Here is a 13,999-nt window from a genome sequence, read left to right on the forward strand (position 1 = left end):
GGTTCCTGAACCATTTGCTCCATAAAACTGTCATTTATTCCATCCAGGAACTTTATCTCTCTAGCATGTCCTGATGTTACATTTACCCAGTCAATATTGGGGTAATTGAAATCTCCCATTATTACTGCACTACCAGTTTGGTTAGCTTCCCTAATTTCTCTTAACTCCGTCTCACCATATTGACCAGGTGGATGGTAGTATACTCCTATCACTATAGTCTTCCCCAACACACAAGGGATTTCTACCCATAAAGATTTGATTGTGCATTGCAGAATGGGTTGATTAATGGCTTGGCATATCTTAGGGTCTTGTGTAAGTATTTGATCTCTTTGCAATAGATACCCCAGAGATAAATTTTAAATGGAGTAAGACTATGGCAAGGCAGTATCCCCTTCCTGGTTCAGGAAAAGGAAAGTTGAAATTTCCTAAGATGGGCTTGCTCACTTGTGCTGCTATTAGGACTACAATTCTTGTGGAAGGGAGGCTTTGTCCTCAAGGATGCTAAAAGCAGGAACCTAGAAGCAGTGCTTAAGCAGACATCTGGTGCTACAAGCTGCTGTGTACAGTGGTATAGTTAGGGCAGGATTGCATTTGTCTCAACACATATAGGAAAGTTTCTTGGAATGTGGGGGGACAGGCTTGGAGGATGCAGCTCAGATGGAACCTGTAGGGATAAACCAATCCCTCTAAAAAGAAGGGTAAAACTGAACCAAAATTTGCAAGTCTGAGGAACTCAAGATGGAAGTCAAGCCACATGATGGCCCCTACAGTTTTAATGTGAATGCCTGTGAGAACTAGAAGAAGATATTGTTCTTCATATCGAGCAGTCTCTTCATGTTACAATTTTGCTGATATCACCAGACACAAACTTTGAGTCTATGTCCTTGGGAAACTTTGAATCCAATAATGAGGCCCAGCATTGTTTGCTAGATGTTTTCTAATTCATGCCATCATCTCCATAAGAACATGCATATATGTACCAGTTAAGAAGTCATATCAGAAGTTCACCAATCCTATGCCAGTGGATTTTGGTAACATCCAATCAATATCAACTTACGAATCATATGCATATGTATAAAGTCCTGAGGAAAGAAAAGACTTTGGACTTACAGATTCAAGGGAAGAGGGGATGACTACTGCTGAAGAGGGGATGACTGGCTGCTGTTCCCACAAACTTCACATGTGAACTTTGCACCCGAGACTTCTTATGAAGCTCAAGCCTAAATTTCAAGACTAGACTCCCAAGTCAACCCAGCCCTGCTCTATTAATTCTGGAGTACTTGCTGATTTCATCCTTAAGCCTTGTGGGCTAAGCCCCTCTTTGCTTCTGTCCCCTGCTTCTATAAGCACTCCGGGTCTGCCATCCTGAGACGGTGGTGTTAACCTGTCATTTGCCTGCAGGAGGTCCAGCTGGCTGCCATCCATGTAGGATCCCAATTCTCTAGAAGGATGACCTGACTGCAGTGGATAGTGAGAGAGCCCGAGATCATCTTTGTGACATCTTCATGCACTCTTTATTAGCATAAGAGAAACTGGCTAAAATAATTCTTTAAGCTGGGTAGTTTGCTGGCAATGCATTTGAGGGGTTTTCATAACCTTTGCTGCAAGAGTGATTTGCTCTATTAAACCAGAAATTTAGAAACAATATTTACAGTATATAAAACATCGTATATATTATGCAGCTATATTAAAATTTGTATCTACCTCTGAAATGTATAGGCATTCTACTCCCTTTACATGAACTTGCGATGCTTGCTATCTGATTTAAATAAGTCAGAGAATCCATAACGGTAAGAAAAGCCTTAAAAAAAACCCCAAGGATGTTCTTTTTTGGCGGATAATACATATGAATTGATCTGGGCTTTGGTTAGGAGTATGGCCTCCATTGTAAATGGTCAGCAGATTCAATTTCCAAGACAAGGTAGGCCAAATGTTCCTTCTAGGAAAAATCTTCTTTTTGGAGAAGATCTAGGAAAGCTGGTGTAACCATGGAGGAATAAAGCAAACCTTAGAAGACTTCATCACCAGCTCCGGCTAGGAGCCACTTGTTGTGCCCGTCGGTCGCAGACAGCTGCGACCTTTGCTGCTCACCTCATTTTGCCCTATAGCTCCAATTCTGGCTAAGATGGCCACCACTGCCTCTGCACCCCGACCTCCCTGGTATTCCCGGGACGGCATGGGTGATCCCGGTTGCCATCTTGAATCTGGTGTAACTTAGGGCACATGTGCATGCGCTTGCCTCCGTCTTATCCACGTCATGGCTGGAACCTCGGGGACGTCCACTCCACATGATGTCACTGCCTACGTTTACTTAAGCATACCGGATCTACCTACCAATGAGTTAGCAAGGATTCCATCTTGCTCAATTCCTTTCCTCAGATATGCTTCGCCTTGCTGTTCCTGCATTCCAGACTGAGTGACTCAGGTACCCGCTCCTCGGGGGCCTTGCTGCACTCAGGGCTATCCGCTCCTCAGAGAGCCTTCTTTGCGAGTCTCATCTTCACCAGCTTAGCGAGTACCTCTCGCTACCTTACGGACAACCCTTCAGTATTCCTGCTCCGGGTCTCCGCTGCTCCGCTGCTGTTACAACGATCTCTCTAATGCAACACCATGGAGTGAGTACTAGACCTGATCTTCAACTCTGCTTCTCTCTTGCTGTGCAGATCTTCAGGTTACCCTGCGCTGTGGACCACTACCGGAGCTACCAGCACAAGAATTACCAAGAAAGAATTATTCCCCGAGTTACCCCGCTCTGTGGACCACTACCGGAGAATCCATCTCAGGTCGTCTTCCTCAAGGATTGAGTTTACAAACCCTCTCCTTGGGTTTCTCTTTGAGGTATAATAAACATATCTCTGACTCCTGTGTCCATCATTGCTGAGACCCCGCTTGTCATGGAGAGTCTCCACAGGGCTCCTCCCTGTGGGTGTAGTCTACTCTCTCCACAACCCAAGGGCCCACAAACCAAGTTCAAGTATAACACCACTTTTAGGGGTTCCAAGCATGTGATACTGGGAAGGTTGGTTCCAGTCCTTTTGGACTGTCAAGGAGAGAGATGAGGATAGAGCCTTGGGAGTGGGAGGAGTCTGGAAGTTCCCAGATCTTCCAATTAAGGTTTGAGAGGCCACTCTTTGATAAAAAAAAAAAAAAAAAAAAAAAGGCTAGGTGAGGTGTTGTCAGCTTTTTACTTTAGATCAGTGGGTCTTAGCAGTTGTTAGGGATGGCTATACTCTGGAGTTTTCCCATCCTATTTCATACTGTATGGTTTCCCCTTGTCCAGAAAAGGAAGCCATCAGATGATGCTTTTGTGATGGTTGCATATAGGGGCGATGGTTCTGGTCCTGTCCTCTTGGGTGGGGCGGGAGATTGTGTCAAGGATCAGTACTCAGTTTACTTTGGGGTGCTAAATGAGGGTATCTTCTGTTTCAAATCCAGAATAGGGCAAGTCAACAAGGCTCTGAGGATGTTCCACTTCAGGATAGAGACTCTGAAGTTGATTATAGTAGCAGTGCAACAAGGAAAATTTTTTATAGATCTGACTGAAAAGTATTTACATTTCCCAATAAAAAAAGGTCTTTGGAATTATTTTTGCTTTGCTGTGATTGACAGTTTGTGTCAGGCTCTCCCTTTCGAGTTAGCCACGGCTCCAAGATCTTTTGCGTTTCAATGGCCCCGTGTTGAGAAGGTAATTTGATGCATTCATGTTTGGAAAATTGAGAGTTCTAACTGAAAGCCCAGGAAAGCAAATTGACGACAACCAGAGTGATGCAGTTATTGCAGGACCTGGTCTGGGTTTTCAGTTTCGATAAGAGCATCTTACTACCTTTTCAATCATTGGAGTACATGAGGGTTTGGTTAGACACCAGGGAAGGCCCAATCCAGTTGACGGATGTAAAGATCCTGATGTTGTAGAACCAGGTGCATAGTTTATTGAAGATTCAGAGATCCATGATGTGGATTTGTCTTCAAGTATTGGGCTCTGTGGTGACTGCCTTGTATTTAGTTACTTGGGCAAGGGGGCACATGAAATTCATCATACTCTCAAAGTGTCTCCTCAATCCCAAGTATATTTCATGAGGCTCCCTCTGCCAATGTAAGACTGGGAGAGTTTAGCTTTGGTTCGCAAGAACCTGGAAATAAGAGTGGATCTCAAATCTTGAATCTTTCCTTTGGATAAAGGTGACCTCAGATGCCAGTCTTTGGGGTAAGGGCATTCACTGTCAAGACCTAGTGGCTCAAGGCGTATAGAATCCGAATGAAATCAAGAGGTCCATCAATTGGTTGGAAACCAGAGCGTGCCTTCAATTTGCTCCCGTCCTTCAGAGTCGGTCAGGATCTTGTCAGCTAATGCTACAGTTGTGGTATTTATTTGTGTATATTATTTGTGTTCTTCCGAGGGGGGCCCAAGTATTAGCATGTGGAAGAAGAGGTAGGTCTGCTATTAGACTGGGCAGAGAAAAATGGAAAAAGGTGCTCTGTCACTCATTTAGCAGTAGAGAATGTACAAGCAGACTACCTCAGTTGCAACAGGCTAGACCCCCTGATAAGAGTCTGACCCAGGCAGCGTTTTCCCAAGTTGTATTCAAATGCAGAGAACCAGTGGTGGATTTGATGGTGATCAGCAGCAATGCATAGGTGCAAAGATTTTTCAGGTGAAAAAAGGTAAGAGGATCATCCAGTTTGGATTCCCTGATTCAAGACTGGACGATTCCAGGTCGTCTTTAGGTGTTCCTTCCATGGCCTTTGATGGGAAGAGTCTTGCAGAAGATTCCTGGGCTAGTGGTGTTGGTAGCTCCTGATTGGCCAAGGTGTCCCTGGTATGTGGATCTAGTGAGAATGCAGGATGGGATCCACTAATGTCAACTTGGAACAGGGGCTGGTGGTTTGAGGATCCATTTCAGTTTTGTCTTATGGCTTGGCACTTGAGAGGACTTATCTGTCAGAGACGGGATAGTCTCAGAAAGTTGTAAATACCCTTTTGTGGTTCAAGAAAATCACCACATCTTTGGCGTATGTCAGATTCTGGAAGTTCATTTGAGGTTTGGTTAGGAAGATCTCAACATGAGGAGCTTCAGTGCTGGCAGTTTTAGAATTCGTGCAAGGGGAATTGGATAAAGGTTGGGCCTTGACTCCCTAAAGGTGCAGGTAATGACTACTGCTTGTATACAAAGGCTGGTCGATGGGCAGATCATTATTATCTAATCCGGATGTGTCTCATTTCCTTTAGCAAATGAAGCATTTTTGGTCTTCAGTGATACCTGCCTGGAATCTGAATTTGGTGTTGACTGATATACCTAGTTGGACATTCATTTGAGCCTCTGACAGAGGTTTTGCTTAAACTTCTTACTCCTAAGGTGGTGTTTCTTGGTATCCATTCTATTCCACCAGACAATTTTCGGACCTGTGGTGTAGGGAGCCCCTTTCTTCTCCTTTTTTTGGGGTGGGGTGAGAGGTGGGTTCAGACAAGATGGTGAAGATTCACATGGTTCCTTTGTTTCTCCCTAATGTGGTTTTGCCATTTTTCATCTTAACCAGATGGTATGTCTTCCTTCCTTTCAAAGGGACTCAGGAAGAGAAGAGTATGTTCAATGGTGTCATGTAGATGTTGAGGTTTTCAGCAAAATTTATAGGTCACAATAGTTTCAGAACCTCAAAGCATCATTCTGTTCTGTTTAGTAGTTGTTGAAAGAATGGAGCAGTTTCAAAGGCTTCAACAGTGCATGGATTAAGGTAGTAATAAGGGAGACTTGCATATCAAAGGGGTTACTACTTCCTAAGAAACTGTGGGTGTACTCTACCAGGGTGTAGGTGATTTTGTAGGCAGAATTTAGCTTGATGTCACCTTTTGGAGATTTGCAGAGCAGCAACCTGGTCTTCCTTGCAAACTTCTTCAAAGCACTATCATCTTGACCTGCAAGCCAAGGAAGGGGCTTCCTTTTGTTTAGAAGAGTTGAGAGTGGACTTGGCAGTCCCAATAGCGGGATAACTTGGGTACATCACATATGTCTGGATTGGTCTGGCTGGATGAAGAGAAAAGACATTCTTATCTGATAATTTATTTTCCTTGAGTCCAGCCAGACCAGTTTATATACATGAAATGAAATGACACAGAAAAGGACCAAATGTTCCATCCAGTCTGCCCAGCAAGCTTAAAATAGCATCTGCCATGACATACAGGTCACCCCCATACTTATCAGTTTCCCAGAACGTCAAAGTCAAGGCCCTCGATAGTTGCTGTCTGAGTCCATTTCCCAGTTATCTTTTGCCATTGAAGCAGAGAGCAATGCTGGAGCTGCATCAACAGAATGAAGGCTTACTGGTTAAGGGTAGTAACTGCCACACGAGCAAGTTACCCCCATGCACTATTTTTTTAATTTCCATCCTCTAGCCTTTAGGGATCCACAGTGTTTATCCTATACCCCTTTAAAATCTTTCACTGTTTTTGTCTTCACCACCTCCTCCGAAAGGGCATTCCAGGCAACCATCACCCTCTCTGTGAAGAAATATTTCCTTGTTAGTTCTGAGTCGTCCTCCCTGGAGTTTTATTTTGTGACACCCCCCCCCCCCCCCTAAGTTCTACTGCTTTCTTTCCAACGGAAAAGGTTTGTCGATTATGCAACATTAAAACCTTTCAGGTATCTGAAGGTCTGTATCTTATCTCCCCTACACCTTCTCTCCTCAAGGGTACACATATTTAGGTCCTTCAATCTCTCCTCATAAGTCAAATGGAGACCACCCACCACCACCACCGTTTTGGTCCTCCTTCTCTGGACCGCCTCCAATCCTGTCTGTCTCCTTTGAGATACGGTCTCCAGAACTGAACATAGTACTCCACCATTGAATCCCTACTACCATTTCTTATATACAAATATATAAGAAATGCACATTCCCAAAAAGCATATTCCAATTGCTGAAAATAACATTTTTTTTCCTTTGCTGTATATAAGGGGATTATCACCTCCTCTTTCATACTATTTAATGCTCTCTCTATGCAGCCCAGCATTCTTCTGGCTTTAGCTATCACCTTGTCACATTGCTTTGCCATCTTCAGATCGCTAGACACTATCATCCCAAGCTCCCTCTCTTTCTCCGTGCACAACAGCCCTTCACCCCCATCACATACAGCTCTTTTAGATTACTGCACCCCAGATGCATGACTGCAATTCTTGGCATTGAATCCCAACTACCATATCTTTGACCAAGATCCCTCCCCATTCTGCTAAGTATATTATTCTCCTGATTGCTTGTACATGCTAGTCAGCATGGATATTAAGTTAATAAATTTTATCAAGGCATGCAGAATATGTATGTTCTGTTTCTTTCTTTCTGTTTGTGTCTCTTTGAAACCTTCTGGTTTTTGCATAGAGGGTGAGGGAAAGGTTTCGTGAAGTAAAAATTTGTATCTTAGCTTATCACCTAATGTAGCCAGCTGATGTCAGCACGGAAGCCTATATAAGCTGATGTCAGCAAACTGGTTAGTCTCTGTCTCCATCTGTGGGTGGGAAGGCATAAACCCATGGGTCTGGATTGGTCTGGCTTGATTTAAGGAAAGGAAGTTATCAAAACTCCATTCTGTATGCTTTTTTTAACCACCTGTATACATTGACCTGAGGATTTCAACATATTGTCCATTGAAGATTAGCAGTGGAATTGGTGGGCCCAGGTAGGGAAGGTAATGGGATTACAACATGGGTCATAGGTAGAATGCGACAGTTCAGCACCAAGTACATCCTTTGAATTTTGTTAACCAGGTATTTCTGAAAAAAAGAGAACTGAAACATCTATGCTTAATTTTAGCAGAATCACAAATGGAGACAGCAACCAGTTACTTTCCCATCAGAAAGTGGCTGTACTATGTCACTATTGCCAACGCTCCTGTCTCGGGAGATAGAGTTCCATCATTTTATCAATAAAAAATGTCACTTTTCTTCTAGGGTCTTTCTTCCCTGCATGTATCCATTTCAGTAGGAAACTGTTTTGTAAGCTTCTTCTATGTTTGAAATTTGCTTTAACCTTGTTCACTTGGAGGCCCTAGGTATGAAGCAGCTATCCACAGATCAGTCTTTTTACAAGCTGAGACTCATGCTACAGGTTTTTCTATGGCTTGCAGCTTGTGTTGGCTCTGTTTTAAGTTACAAAAGAATGTTTGTATACTTTTTTACTTTCCTAGTAGAAATGTTTACGGTTGCCTCTCTTGGGAGCTGATAGAAATGGGCAGTGGTGGTATAGCGACGTGTGGGCCATGGCCCACCCAATCAGCATTGCCATTTAGGGGGTATGTGTGTGAGAGAGAGAATATGGGGGCGTGAGCGCATGTGGAAGTGGGAGCCTGCATGAGAGTGGGAGTGAGTGAGTGTGTGTGTTTGAGTGACAGCCTGTTTGTGAGAGCCTGTGTCTATCTGTGGGGAGGGGGGGGGGGGGGAATAGGAGCCTGCGGGTGAGACCACATATGAAAATGGGACCCTGGGTGTGGGAGTGGGAGTCTGGGTGAGAGAAAGTGTGTGGGAGCAAACAGCAGCAACGCACTTGATGAGATGCTGAAGATGTTCCCATTCCCCACCAGCAAGAAGAAGTCCCCATGCAACGCCTGTGAATAAAAATTATGTGCTGGCGAGAGTTCCCACTCTCTGCCAGCAAGAAGATGGCTCCGTATGATGCTATACCAGCATAGCTGCTCCAAAAGGTGACTGCCTGTGTGAGAGGGAGCATGTGAGAGAAAGTCTGTGTGTGTAAGAAGGAGGAAGAAAAGAAGACAAGAGGAGAAAGAAGAAACAAAAAGAATAAGAGACCCTGAAAAAGGAACTAGAAAAAGACAGACTGGGACCAACTGATTAGAAAAATAAGATCTAACAGCAAAGGAAAAAAAAATGTTATTTTCAGCAATTGGAATGTGCATTTCTTATATATTTGTATTTTGTTTTTACTTCAGTATTCTAGTGTTCAGTATCTAGTTTCTCAGGTTTTCCATTTCAGTTGTGTCTGCATGTTTGTTTCTAAGTTGTAGTCCCTTATTCTGTATTAGGTAAGGGTCTGTCTGGGTTGCGCATGTGTGAAAGGGGTGCAGTATTTTGGCTAGTTTGTAGTTTTTGTAGGCAATGCACTTGATAAGAGGCTGAGGGCGTTCCCACTCTCCGGCCCCACATGACACGGTGCATAAAACAGGGTTCCCACTCCTTGCCAGTAAGAAGATGACCATGTATGACACTGTACCAACATGTCTGCTCCAGGTAGTGACTGGTGGTTGGAGGAAGAAAAAGGAGAAGGGAGGGGAGGAAAGGCAGGGGATGTGAGTGAGGAAGTAAGAGAAGGAAATGAGTGATGGGAGGAAAGAGGTGTGAATGAAAGGGAAGTTTGGCTAAGTGAAGAGGTGGTGAGTCAAAAATGGAGGGATAATAAAGGGAGTAAGGGACAGAGGGAACAGAAGGAGCATGAGTGACAGTTAAGGAGTGAGTCAAAAAAGTGAAGGGGAGGCAAGGATGAATTGAAAAGGAAGGAAAGTGAGGAGGTAAGGGATAGAGGTGAGTCACTGAAAGGAAAGGAGATGGGAGGAAAGGGAAAGGAATGAGAAGGAAGGGTGAGGGGAAGTGAGTCAAAATGAAGGGATAGTAAAGGGAGTGAGTGAGGGGGAACAAGGGGTATGAGAGTGATAGTGGAGAGAAGGAAAGGGGAGGGGTGATTCAAAAGTATTATGCCCATCGGTCGCAAATGGCTGTGACTGCTCTTGCGACCGCTCTTGCTCACCTCACAGGCTAAGAGAGAATTTGGAAAGAAGTTGGCCGTAGAGGAAAAAACTCACAGTAAAAACCTTTTTAAATATATCCGAAGCAGAAAGCCTGTGAGGGAGTCAGTTGGACCGTTAGATGATCGAGGGATTAAAGGAGCACTTAGAGAAGATAAGGCCATCGCGGAAAGATTAAATGATTTCTTTGCTTCGGTGTTTACTGAAGAGAATGTTGGGGAGGTACCTCTACTGGAGAAGGTTTTCAAGGGTAATGATTCAGATGGACTGAATCAAATCACGGTGAACCTAGAAGATGTGGTAGACCTGATTGACAAACTGAAGAGTAGTAAATCACCTGGACTGGATGGTATACACCCCAGAGTTCTGAAGGAACTAAAAAATGAAATTTCAGACCTATTAGTAAAAATTTGTAACCTATCATTAAAATCATCCATTGTACCTGAAGACTGGAGGATAGCTAATGTAACCCCAATATTTAAAAAGGGCTCCAGGGGCGATCTGGGAAATTACAGACCGGTTAGCCTGACTTCAGTGCCAGGAAAAATAGTGGAAAGTGTTCTACACATAAAAATCACAGAACATATAGAAAGACATGGTTTAATGGTACAAAGTCAGCATGGCTTTACCCAAGGCAAGCCTTGCCTCACAAATCTGCTTCACTTTTTTGAAAGAGTTAATAAACGTGTGGATAAAGGTGAACCGGTAGATGTAATATACTTGGATTTTCAGAAGGCGTTTGACAAAGTTCCTCATGAGAGGCTTCTAGGAAAAGTAAAAAGTCATGGGATAGGTGGCGATGTCCTTTTGTGGATTGCAAACTGGCTAAAAGACAGGAAACAGAGAGTAGGAATAAATGGAAAATTTTCTCAGTGGAAGGGAGTGGGCAGTGGAGTGCCTCAAGGATCTGTATTGGGACCCTTACTTTTTAATATATTTATAAATGATCTGGAAAGAAATATGATGAGTGAGGTAATCAAATTTGCAGATGATACAAAATCGTTTGGAGTAGTTAAATCACAAACAGATTGTGATAAATTGCAGGAAGACCTTGTGAGACTGGAAAATTGGGCATCGAAATGGCAGAAGAAATTTAATGTGGATAAGTGCAAGGTGATGCATATAGGAAAAATAACCCATGCTGTAATTACACAATGTTAGGTTCCATATTAGGAGCTACCACCCAAGAAAGAGATCTAGGCATCATAGTGGATAACACATTGAAATCGTCGTTTCAGTGTGCTGCGGGAGTCAAAAAAGCAAACAGAATGTTGGGAATTATTAGAAAGGGAAAGGTGAATAAAACGGAAAATGTCATAATGCCTCTGTATTGCTCCATGGTGAGACCGCACCTTGAATACTGTGTACAATTCTGGTCGCCGCATCTCAAAAAAGATATAATTGCGATGGAGAAGGTACAGAGAAGGGCTACCAAAATGAGAAGGGGAATGGAACAGCTCCCCTAGGAGGAAAGACTAAAGAGGTTAGGACTTTTCAGCTTGGAGAAGAGACGGCTGAAGGGGGATATGATAGAGGTGTTTAAAATCACGAGAGGTCTAGAACGGGTAGATGTGAATCAGTTATTTACTCTTTTGGATAATAGAAAGACTAGGGGGCACTCCATGAAGTTAGCATGTGGCACACTTAAAACTAATCGGAGAAAGTTCTTTTTCACTCAACGCACAATTAAACTCTGGAATTTGTTGCCAGAGGATGTGGTTAGTGCAGTTAGTAGAGCTGTGTTTAAAAAAGGATTGGATAAGTTCTTGGAGGAGAGGTCCATTGCTTGCTATTAATTAAGTTGACTTAGAAAATAGCCACTGCTATTACTAGCAACGGTAACATGGAATAGACTTTAGTTTTTGGGTACTTGCCAGGTTCTTATGGCCTGGATTGGCCATTGTTGGAAACAGGATGCTGGACTTGATGGACCCTTGGTCTGACCCAGTATGGCATGTTCTTATGTTCTTCAAAGCATTGACTCCGTTGGGTAGACTTGCAGCCTCTGCCAGCTATTGCCAGCCTGCCTACCACTCTCAGACCTCCCTGGACGGCACGGATACTGACAACTGCCATCTTGCCTCAGAATCCCTTAGGCACACGCGCACGGGCCAGTCTTAAGCACATCATGGCGGGAACCTTGGGGGCATCCCCTCTGGATGATGTCATTCCTCCAGGACACTTAAGCCTGCTGGCCCTGCCTACCAACGACTTGGCAACGAGTTCCCTCATTGCTGAATCCACTTTGCTCACTACGGACTTCCCGTTCCAGTTGCTACCTCTTCAGCGTGAGATACTCTGGATACCTGCTCCTCGGGGACCCTTTTCTCCTCCTCCTCCTCCTCCTCCTCGGAGGGCCTAACACCTTGGACTGCTACCTGCCCTGTTCCCCGGGGTTTCTCTTGGAACCTTCGCTACTGTGAGTACCTCCGCTCTGCGGACCACTACCATACCATCTCTAGTGAGGAGCCCTCATCGGTGTACCCTGCGCTGCGGACCACTACTGTACCATCTCCAGTGAGGAACCCTCATCGGTGTACCCCGCGCTGCGGACCACTACCATATCACCTCTACTGAAGAACCCTCACCAGCGTACCCTGCTCCATGGACCACTACTGTAACATCTCTACTGAGGAGCCTCCAGTGCCCTTCCCGGCACCACCTCGTTTCGCAGGTGACCCCTTGTTGTGCAAGCACTTCTCCTTACAACCTGCATATTTTCCCGACGTAGTTTCCAAAACTACGTACATCCTGTCCCTCCTGGACGGAAAAGCCTTGGCCTGGGCATCACCCCTTTGGGAGTGAACGGACCCAATCCTCAACAACTTGCCGGGCTTCCTCACCCTATTTCACTCCATATTTAATGACCCCGGTCGCAAGACCATTGCCGGATCTATGCTCCTGCATTTATAACAAGGTGCAAGGTCGTTGTCCGATTATGTCATTGAGTTTAGGACTCTCTCATCAGAATTACACTGGGATCTGGGATGCCTGTGTGCCATATTCCTAGAAGGTCTAAGTTCATGCATCAAGGACGAATTAGCAGCACAAGAACTCCCTGAGGCATAGGATTTTCTCATTGAACTCGCCGGTCGCATGGATCGCCGCCTGCGTGAGCGATCACACGAGGCCAGGGGATCCAAGAGAATGTCTTCAGGTATTCCACGTATTCACCCAACACCATCCACCCAGACTGCTCCTATACTTAGCACCGAGGAAGAGGAACCGATGCAAATGGGTCACAGCCATCTAACCGCAAAGGAGAAGCATCGTCGGCAAAGATCAGGTCTTTGCATGTATTGTGGTCAACCGGGTCATGTAGTACCCTCCTGTCCACTTTGTCCGGGAAACTCCCAGGCCTAGGATCTGCCGGAGGACTTCTCCTAGGCCTGACCGTACCCTCTCCTCCGCTGACACTGCCTGTCTCAATCAACTCGGACGCTCTGGAATTTCACATCCTGGCACTGGTGGACTCCGGGGCCGGTGGAAATTTTATCCTCCGACAACTCGTGGAACATCTTCGGATCCCCACCGTCCGGACACCAACACCATTGCTACTTTCTTCTATCCATGGCGAACCGTTACCAGGCGAAATTACCTTCTCCACAATCCCCATTCAACTTCGCACCGGATCACTGCACACAGAGACCATTTCTTGCTTGATACTGGATAAGGCTATCCACCCCGTAGGACTGCCATGGTTACAACTACACACACCTCAATTCGATTGGAGCACTCTACAATTGTTCCTCTGGGGTAACTCCTGTCATGGAAAGTGCTTGGAGGTAGTGTCCCCGATGCCTTGCCTAGCTACTACAATATCTATTCCGGGTCTTCTGCTGCAGTACTCCTCCTTCAAAGATGTGTTCTCCAAGAAAGCCGAGGACACTTTGCTGCCTCACCGCTCATTTGATTGTTCTTTTAACTTATTGCCTAACACTGAGCCTCCCCAAGGAAGGGTCTACCCACTTTCTCTGAATATATTCAAGAAAATTTGGCGAAAGGCTTCATTCGGCCTTCAAAGTCTCCTGCTGGAACCGGGTTCTTTTTTTGTGGGAAAAAAGGACGGCTTCCTTTGGCCGTGCATAGATTACCGTAGCTTAAACGAGATTACCCAGAAGGATCGCTACCCCTTGCCATTAATCTCTGAATATTTTGACAGACTCCAAGGGGCCAAGATATTTACCAAATTGGACTTCAGAGGAGTGTATAACTTGGTGGGGATACGCTGGGGCGAAGAATGGAAAACCGCATTTAACA

Source organism: Rhinatrema bivittatum, chromosome 8, assembly GCF_901001135.1.
Source record: "Rhinatrema bivittatum chromosome 8, aRhiBiv1.1, whole genome shotgun sequence".
Classification (NCBI taxonomy): Eukaryota; Metazoa; Chordata; class Amphibia; order Gymnophiona; family Rhinatrematidae; genus Rhinatrema; species Rhinatrema bivittatum.